Here is a 10,296-nt window from a genome sequence, read left to right on the forward strand (position 1 = left end):
TATTCCGCGCTGACTTTAATACCCTTACCTTTCTAGGGCAGTGTTTGCCTGGTGATTTTTCTTCATCTGTTCTTCAACATAAACTTTAAAATCAACTTATTTCGTTTTAGAAAAGAAGAAAGTGAAGGAGTTGGAGCTGAGGTGGTGCCTAAGGTAAAGATGCGCACAGGGCCCCGCACAGGGCCCACCCGGCAGGCGGCGCCATGCTTGTGTCCGGAGCTTCCGGTGCGCAGGCGCAGGACACCCCGCCCCGCAGGACACCCCGCCCCGCGCACCCGGACCCCCTGTGCAGCTTCCCCATGCGCTCCCTGTTGCCTTCCTGGCTCTCTCGTCCACCCGGGCTCCTAGCAATCACCAGACCAGTGAGCAGGGGGCCCCTTCCCTCTAGAATACCGCCCTCGCGCCGTGTGTTCACCCCAGAAACCTGCAGAGCATGGGCTTCTGGGCGAGCGTTTCACGGAGGACATCTTTATTTATTTACTCTGCGGTACTATGGGTTGAACCCAAAACTTTGCGCTGAGCTGTCTCTCTGTCCTTTTTAAATTTGCCCCCCCGCCATTTTGAGGCAGAGTCTGGCTAAATTGCTACATTACCCAGGTTAGGCTCTAACTTGCGATTCTCCTGCCTCAGCCTCCCAGAGTGCAGTGCTGGGGTTACAGGCCTGTGTCGCCTGTCCCATTCTGATGACCTATCGAAAACTCATTAAAAATCCGTTCTTCGCCCTCATTATTTTCCATTTCCCTTATTACCTGATAAATCTGCATGGTGCTTTCCATGGTTACCGTTTTTCTGTGGGTTCTCTTGCTTCCTTTTTCCTCTTCTTTCTTTTCCTGCCTCCCCCCTTTCCGTTTTGTTCTTCCTCCCTTCTCTCTCCTTTCTTGCTGTTTTCTCATACTGGGATTTTAAGCCAGGGCCTTTGCACTGAGCTACATCCCCTGCCCTTTATTATTTATTCATTTATTTGGTCCAGGCTAGTTTCAAAGTGGAGACCCTCCTGTCCCAGCCTCTCAGAATGCAAGGATTACCGCCCAGCCAGACTTCATGCTTTCTGTTTCTATCCATTTTCTCCCGGCCAGTATTAAGTTTGATGAATTAATAGTTACTTTGAAGTTCTGCTCCTCACTACCTCTACAACTCAGAGTATTTCCGAGCCATAGAAGGAGCTCAACAAACACTTGTCCAAAATTGCATGGACGATTAACACAAACAGAAAAAGCAATCACTTTTGATTCAGTTCATCTACGTCTGAAAATGTCTTAAAAACAAATGCAAGTGAAAGGAGTTGCTTGTCCCAAACAGGCTTCTCCCCTAAGTGGGGGGCACAGAGCTGCCCTTGGGTTTGGCTTCTGTTTTTTTCCCATCCCCTCTCCCTCTGCTCTCCCCATCCCAGGTAGAAATATTTACTGCAGGTTGGAGAAGATTAGCATTTCCAAGTAGTTACATGGAGAATTCCTGCCCTTTTGTCCTGAGCCAGTTCACCACTGAGAAGTGTCACAGTTTAATCTGATAAATGGTGACACACTCCAGATAAATCCAGACCCTGCCACACTACTCCGACTATAAAGGTGAATTAAGACCACTTCACCGCGGAGGAAGCTACTGCAGTTGGGCTGGTTTCCTTTTCCTTCGTATCATGAGAAAGCCCCACCTTCCCCCCAAACACACAGGTGCACGCGCTCACAGGCACACAGACACACATGCACACACTTACCCCTCTGCATACTCTTGTGCCACCCCTGGTGTCCTTCAAGTGAGTGCTGTCTGGTATCTCTTCACTTCCCTTCCCTTCATTTTTGTTGGGCCTTGGACCCAACTTCCAGGACCACCAGGGGCCACCCTCATAGTTCTTTCATCTCCCATGACCTGCAGACCCATCGCCATCCAGAAAGAACCACTGCAGGCCTCCTGAGCTTCGGTTCCCAGTTGCCATAACCAAAGCAGCTGTGGCAAAGCTTCCCACAGGGCCAGCCAGCGGGGAAGGCCCCAAAGTCTTCGGAGACGCCGCTCCTGTGGGGACTGAGGCTGGGATGAGGCCTCGGTGCCGAGCTGACAGGACCAGGCGGGTCTCAGGTGGCAGGACCTCGACTTCCGCTTTCCTCAAGGCAGCAGAGTTCTGCCTGCATTGCAAAGTGAAGCGCTCCTTGGTCAAGAGCCACATGGCACCAGCCAAAGACACCTAATAAGAACAGGTGAGCACTGGGAAATATTAGTGAAATCTATTACTCTTCAATAAATATAAAATGATGATGAAACTATAGCATAAGACAATTAAATATGGCCCAATGCTGCAGAGAGCAGACAGGCTCCCTTCCCTGTGCAGGGCCCCAGGCCACGAACTCCAGGAGCGGGCTCCTCTCTGAGGCTCCAAGACCCCAGCGACCACTGCCCTCCTCCATCTGTCCAAAGCGTCCCCAGCACTGTGATGGCTTCTCACTGCCAAAACTTGCTCAGCTGTGTGCATTCCACACCAGCCGTCTGGGGTAAGAAACCTACAAGGGCATCATTTGCACCCACAGCCACATCAGGTTGCTCTTAGAAAATTTGGAAAAGAAGACAAAATCCAGGAAAAGAAATGAATATTTCGAGGAACTCACCTTGTGAGTTCAGTCAGAACTGGAAGCGTTTCAGTATGATGTGGTCTCACATGGTTGCAATGTCGCTCCTAGTGTACAAGTACTCCGTCAGCTCTGTACAACCTGTTAGTGAAACAATGGAAAATACCTGTGAACAGCAGGATAAGTACTGATTTATAAAGTCACCGACTTTCTTAGAGAATTTCACAGACATTGAGATGTAATTAAAGGGCCCTGTTTATTGATATTTCTTATTTTCCATATGGCAGGCAAAAATAAACGAGAAGGATGTGCGTTGGCTTTGTTATTCCCCCTGAATGTGCTTGGTTAAATGATCACATTGATCCACTTCAAAGCCCCAAACCCTGGCTTTATAACAAAAGCCAGAGAGAGAAATCCACTTAGGAAATACTGCACTTTCCTCATCGTAAATTTTTACTACAAAGCACCGTCTGCTTGACCTCTTAATAATCCTCTTCTCTGGCAGCGAAGGCTGTGCAGGGGCTTCCTGCAGAGCTCCCAGCCCTGGCCCAGCTCCCTGCCCAAGTCCAGGGGTGCCCCTGACCTCCTTTGGTGGGAAGACGTTGGGTGCAGGTTGCCTGTGCCTGGCCCTCTCTGTGAGCCCTCAGAAGGGGGTTTTCTAAATCACACTCCAGTAGATGGCTACCTTCCAGCAGCCCTGGAGCCCAGCTCTGGCCGCAGAAATCACATTTCCTAGCTCCTCAGCTGTCCCCAGGTGCCCTCGCTCACCTCAGCAGGATCGCTGGTCAGTGAGAGGCAGATGCTGCTCAGGGGAGCTGCCTGCTCCCTTCCTCCCTGCCTCATTCCCATCCCTCTGTCAGAGCCGTGCCTCAGGCTGCACGTGGAAAGGGTCCAGCCTGGAGCACCCCGGGGGACCCCAGCAGAGGCAGGAGGACTCAGCCGCCTGTGAGCAGGCTGAGCTGTGCCCTGTCCTCCTCCGCAGACTGGCCCAGGGGTGGCCTTGCCGAGACCACGAGTGTGAGGTCCTGCAGACCTTGTGGGCGAGCTATCCCACCCCAGGTACCATGGCGATGCCAGGCGCGGGTCCCAGAGAAGCACCCGAGGCGACGGTGCCTTCCCGCAGCACAGGCCCTTCCCACACGAGTCCAGGTTTGCGGCTTTGGGCTCAGCACACCCCCAGAATGAGCCTGGCCAAGGCTTTGGTCAAGGTGTGACGTGGCCGCAGGCACAGCGCACAGGCAGACCTGCTCTGTGGGTCCCCGCCCTGCAGCACTCCTGCCTTCTTGAGCGAGCGAGCGTGGCGTGTGCCCCTGAGTTGTTTGCTGGCTGGGTTTCTGGACGGACACCCCCACCTGCGCTGCCCGACCTCAGTGAGAAGGAAGCCCGGGTGCCCCAGGCATTGGCTGCACAAGGGTGGCATTCACTCTGTCAGGCAGTTTCTCCTGAGCAGAGGAACCGTGGAGCTCGCCCTTTGCTCCACAGCAGGTCCACATCTGGGTCCCCAGTCTGTCTGCCACCCCCACGCTGACAGGGTGATCCTCCATCGCCCAGGAGCTGCTCTGTCACCCAAGCCTGACACCCAGCTAGGGCTGTGACGCACCATCCGCATCTGCAGGCACCCAGTCTCACGGAGGGACCCTGGAGCTCGGATGGGGGATCCCCAGGACAGCAACCCCTGGAGGCGGGGTCTCTCACAGGGCCGCCCTCAGCCAGGTCCCCCAGCTTTGTGAGGTCCACAAACAGAAGGCAGAGGCAGAGGGCCCCCCGGGCAGAAGACTCTGGCCACTCCTGTGCAGGACTTGCAGACGGTCGGGCTCAGGGCTGTTTCTGGCTGCGACTGTGGTCTGAGGACTCCCGGCTGGGTGGTTGGGGGCCTCCCGGCTTCTGGCCTCGGTCTTGCACTTCTGTATGCCCTGTTCTAGAGTGCGAGTGAAGCCCAGGCATCGTTGTCCAGGTGGATGGAGAACTAAGTAGCCTTCCACGCCGAACAGCTCAAGTGGACAAAGGTTTCGGTGTTCCTGGGTGGAGCGGTAGTACACGGAGGCAGCCAGCCTGTTGGCAGCCGTCTGCGTATAAAGAAGGAGTGGTCCTTCCTGACTTTGGGCGGTGGTGTTGCTTGGCTGCAATTTTTGATGAGGAATCTTGGGCACATTCCATGCAGTGAGTGTCACCACCCAAGGCACTGGTATCCCAGGACGTGAAATCACCAGTGGGAGCCACTTTGGGAGGGCAGAACCAGGACTGCCTGGTCTCTAGAGCCTGCTCTTTCTGCTAGCCGATCTCTTTGGGAAAATTGTCTACTTTCTCCATGTTTTTAGTATTTTCTGTTTTATTGGTCATTTCTCACCCTGCTGAAGACACTCATTCTCTTAACTAAGAGAAGAATATCGCCCACCAACCCACAGCAGGCCCCTCCGAGCTCCGAGCACACCACTTCTTTGCATCTTCGCTTCTCACCTTCCAACTCGGCTTCTCCGTGGTGGACGCGCCCACCCAGAGACTCCCAGGTGTCTTTGGGTCCGGCCTGCAAGAGGGAGCCCTGGCTTCTCCTTCATGTGGCTCCCGGAGAAGCAGAGGAAGCACATTCTGAAACTGCTCACAGGACAGAGCTCATCCCAGGCCATTTCTGGGCCCCATCTCTGCCTCCACAGGTGTCCCCTGGGCCATCGGGTGCTGGCCCACCTTGGCATCTCCCTGGCTCACCACAGTCAGTGTGGATTCTGAGCCCAGGTGCTGTAGAGAGCGATGCTGAGGTGGGCTGGGCAGGGCCTGGGCACAAGTCTTCCTCAAGGAGGGAGTGAAACGAAGGGTGCAGAACTCAGCAGAACCCCTGCAGCTGTTCAGGACATGTAGGGCAGCCGCTGCCTTATCTCAATTGTTGAGGTTGCGTGGGTTTATCATTTATTCCTTTCCTTTTTCTTGGTACACAGAACAGACTCCTAAAGCCAAGTTGGTAGGGAAATCACTTCCCACCTAACTTGGAACTTGGATGTCCTGGGTCACAACTTCACACCCTTTTGACCTAGAGAAATACCGAGTCAGAAATCAAGGCTTACAGGGAGAAAACACTCTAGAAAATAATTAGAGCCAGATGTTAAGACAAAGACACTAAAAAACACAGTTCCTGCTGTTTCCCTCCTGAAGTTTAACAATATGACCTGCAGGTGATAACTGAATGTCCGTATCACTAACCTTCCAGAGAAGAAATTGCTCAGCTGTGAGTCGCTCTGTGCAGCTGGGCTGCATTCAGGACCTTGGCTGCAGTCCTCCAGGCTGGCTGGGGGTCCAGCTGGCCTGCGGGTCCAGGCAGGGAAGCCGCTGCCCCAGTGAGTGGAGCTCTGTCTTCACACACAGCCTGGGGCTCATGCCGAAGCCAGGGGTGAAGGCGGAAACACACACGGGGCCCCTGCTCCCCGACCCCAGGCACCACACTGATGTCCCTGGATGCTGCCGCCACTTGCCCTGTCACGGGTTACACCAGCCGAAAGCTTCTCCCTTTCTCTTCTGGCTGGTTTGCCGACCCACTGTCGCTGGGTGCTGGTCCTTTTTCCTGTCCTCTCTGACCACTACATCCTGCATCTCAACCCCAGGGGAACTGCGGAGTCTCGGTTTACAGCCGGGACAGGTGCTCAGGCGGTGACCTCCCCTGTGCTAGTTACACAAAGGTCAGCTGTGGTCTCTGGATGACATGGCTGTGGGGATTCACCTCTTTGATGACTGGAAGGCCGCTCTCTGCAGAGCTGGGATTGACCTGTGGGTCTCCAAATCCTGGAAGACACTTTTCTGCCTCACCGGAAAACTGAGGTGACGATCCATCTGCAAAGGCCCACAAATTGAGGTACTCCCTAAGCCAGCTCAGGAAGGTTGGCACTTGCTAAGCCCGAATGTAATGCGAGGGCAAACACTGTTGTCACAGCCACACACATGCCAACTCGCCATCTAGACCTTGGTGGTTTCTGGCTCACAGTGGGGAGATGACCAGAGACCCGGGTCCTGATCTCTCATACATCAGAGGGACCCAACGGTGCGCTCCCAGGGATCTGACCCTTACAGGCACAGGCCACTTTACAGACCCACAGCCGTCCTTGCGTTCCCCTGGGGCAGTGCTGTGCAGGGCCAGGGCTCCGTGTGATTTTCCAGGAAGCTACGGCAAGCTCGGGGGCCCTGGAGGAAGAAGTCCTGGGCCCCGTGCAGCTGTGCGGCTGCACATCCTTCTGTCCTCTGACCCCGTGTTTGCAGCAGGACAGACACAGACAGGTGCCAGACACTGCCACTGTTGGTGGCACAGAGGTGGAGCCGATCCATACCCAGGCTGCTCAGTTCCTGCCATCACCCCAGAATTCTGTATCTGTGCAGCAGCAGGAGGAGGGACTCTGGTTTCAGGAGCGAGCTGTGGCATGGCCACGCCAGCTCAGGTTTCACACCCTGCAGGGCTTGGGTGTGGAGTGAAAAGCTAGCCCATCACACGATCCTGCTTCCTAGGACCCCGCTCCTCCAGATGAATAGGGAATGTGAGACGGGCGAGAAAGACGACAGGGATTAGTCTCGTGTGGAGTGAATGTTGATCTTTCCTCACCTCCTTTTAACAAGTCTTCGCTTCGCTGAAATATTTTTTTATTAAATTTTAATCAAGAGCACAGCAACAGACTGTTTATCGTAGGAAAGACTAACCTTATTGTAAGCCTTTCTGCCCAGCTGGTCTTATAGATGTTAGCGGCTCAACAAGCGCTCACCACACTTCTTCCGAGAGTGCGCAGCCGCAGTCCTGCACAGAGCTCGGGGAGAGAGAGATGGAACGAACAGGATGAGTCAGCTTCATTTGGGGACAACCTTCTCCCTTCGCAGGGGGGTTTTCTAAAGAAACCTTCCTTGAAGAATGCTGAAAGCCAAATCCCTAAATTTCCCAGGCATATCATTGCTCCTTGGGGAGATCTTACACAGTCTGCTGAAGTTAGAGGATGAGCGGAACTAAACAAGAAGCTCACTGCACTTCTGGCCTCTAGCGATGTCCTGATATAATTCTTGGCTTATTTCTAAGGTAAGGCGGACAGCATCCAGGGAGTGTGGGCAACACTTATCTTCTGAGTGGATGTTCAAGGACAAGGCCCAGGCCACCTGCCATGCTTAGGGTTTTCTTCTGCAAGTTACACCTCCCCAGTGATCACTCTGATCCTTAAGGACAGACTTCAGGCATGTAGGGACTAAGGTCAGGCGCAGCCTAGCTTTTGGATGGCTGGAGATAACTAAGTAGAAAAAGATTTAGTTCACTTAGCATTGTTTTAAGCTGCATTCATTTTCCTACAAATATCTCAAATGTATCACCTTTATAGCCAAGTAATATCCTGTATGTATAGCAATCACATTTTCTTCATTCATCAGTCTGGTGATGGACATACAGCTATATACACGAGTGTGTATGTATCACTGTCATACGATGTGTTTGACTATTTTGAGAAAATACCTAGAAGAAGAATATCTGGGTCGAATGGAATTCCTAGTTTTAGTATTTTAAGAAATCAGCATATTGGTTTCCACAATGGTTTTACTAGTTTACATTCCCACCAGCAATGTGGGAGGGTTTCTTTCTCACCACAGCCTTGCTAGCTTAACTACTGTATACTTTCTGTCACATGCAAAACCCAAAACACAGATAAAGAGCAAAATAAATGACTGATAAGAGAAAACAGGAAGATGAGTATATTACAAATAGGAAGGGGACCAAAAATCCAAGGGAGGGAGAGGGATGTCAAGGGATTGGGGATGTGTCACCAGCGTGTGAGTGTGACCCACAGTGAGGATGACCACAATGTGTCACACTCATGAACTGGAATGGAAAGAGATGGAGGGGAAGATCTAGGGACAGAGAAAGGAGAATGGAGAGGTGAGCGGGAATAGAACGAGTTGAGAGACACTACGTGTATGTACCCGGTCCCCACGATGACTACAAACGTGGTAGCCCCTTACAAGAGACAGTGCCATGTTATAATAAAATAATCGCCAAGTATTGTTTATTGGGCAACTCTACTCAAATGTCCTGGTCCTTAAACTCCATGGTAGCCCAGCTTTCCTCTCAGTCCTGCATGGAATCCAAGAACGCTTCTTCCCTCCCTTAGCTCGAGACCATTCAGTGACAAGTGTCTATAGTACCAGGGTTAGGAGCATCCCTCTGGCTGTGTGGTCACCGTGGTCACCAGGGAAAATGCCACACAGATGGGCAGGCAGCCTCCGCATACACGAGGAGTGGCGATGGCTGCAGCTTTCACAGGGTTTCCAGTGTTTGGAGTCCTCAGATGACTGGGCAGAATGTCACCAACCCTGCCCTGACAGCTCTGCAGTGTGGGGCAGAAGGAAGGTGGGTCAGGCCTCAGGGACCTCGAGAACTTCCAACTCCCAAAGCTCAGCGATGGTCTCAGCTTTGGTTTATTTGGACCAAGGAGAGTGCATGGGTCCAGGAGACCTTGAGCCCAAACTGGATGGAATGTGATACTGTGTATTTAGAATCTTTATGCACATCACCCAAAACCCTTCCAGCTTTGCAGGATAGATAGTGATCTGTATGATAGAGAAAAAAACTCTGTCTTGGGGAAATTGAGTAGCTTTCCCCAAACAGCATAGCTGCAAAGTATTCAGTCTGGACTCAGAATTTACTGGCTCCACCACCGACCTGCAGCCTCCCTACTTCCCCATGGCCTCAGGTCTGACATGGGACGCATGGGCTGTGTGAAGTCTCACTGAATGGCACAGCCTGCAGTTCTCGCTCAGAATGTTTCCAGTGCCGCTTCACTGTTTAAAACCATAAGCATGTAAAGACGGGCATTTATCTCCTAAGGATTTCATTTTGGAAATACAGAGAGCCAGATAGAATGTTAATTTAAGAGCTTATATTTTTGTCCCCCAAAAGTAACCATAAAATCAGCCAAATTCCATAACACTGTACATAGGAGCTCTTTAAGGTATAAAGAAAAAAAATCTTGTAATGCCTTTAATTATGACTTTACTGCTTTTCTAGTTTCTGCAAAGTTTATATTCCTAAACTAATCTGAAAGTAATTTAGATAATAAGATGAGATCTATTGTTCCCATGTTTGTAACTTTAGTAGCCTAAACTAGTTGGAAAATTGCCCAAAAAGGGGAAATGCTTTTAAACGAAATGTCAGGAGAATAAAGTGGGCCCGTTTACATCATTTTAGCCTTTTCCTTCTAGACTCATTTCAAGATGTGTGAATGGGGTGAATGCCAAGATATTCTACCTTTTACATTCCAAGATTTGTAGATAAAAGTAGACTATATTTGGACTGGGCTTAGAGTGAAATTCTCAATCTAATCCTATGTCTGCTTTTATAAACTGTTATGCAGAGGCTCATTTTATTTCCACTTTTCATGGCCAATAGTCTATAATTTCCGTATATCTAAGTCATTATTTTAACTCCTCTGGAAAGACTCATAAACTAAAGCAAACAGAAGTAGGTAAACAAACAAAACACACTGAATGTGTCTGGGCTTATTTTTGGGTCACGGGAAATTGCATGCAGAAGTGGTGTCTGTACAGTCACTATGAGCCGAGCAGGTCCCAGGCACCCAGCACATCCGCCTGTAAGACAACACCCACTGTGGTGCCCCAGGTCTGTCACCACCTCCACGAGGCTGGCAGGGCAGCTGATGGTGTCTATTTGCTGCAGGAGGCTCAGCACGGGAGGACAGGCCAAGGGAGCTCCAGGTGGGGCCCCAACCCATCGGTCATT

At 51.5% G+C, this 10,296-nt stretch overlaps 1 long non-coding RNA gene across 1 annotated transcript in view; it reads right to left on the reverse strand.

Moving 5' to 3' along the window:
- The window catches only part of LOC104875542, a 24,913-nt gene extending 24,711 nt beyond the window's left edge, over positions 1–202 (reverse strand). The window contains exon 1 of the long non-coding RNA XR_784106.1: positions 29–202. This is a non-coding gene — a long non-coding RNA (uncharacterized LOC104875542). The remainder of the gene's footprint in view (positions 1–28) is intronic.
- Positions 203–10,296: the final 10,094 nt, after the last annotated feature.

This window comes from Fukomys damarensis, unplaced genomic scaffold, assembly GCF_012274545.1.
Source record: "Fukomys damarensis isolate Sample0158 unplaced genomic scaffold, DMR_v1.0_HiC HiC_scaffold_1, whole genome shotgun sequence".
In the NCBI taxonomy this organism is placed as follows: domain Eukaryota; kingdom Metazoa; phylum Chordata; class Mammalia; order Rodentia; family Bathyergidae; genus Fukomys; species Fukomys damarensis.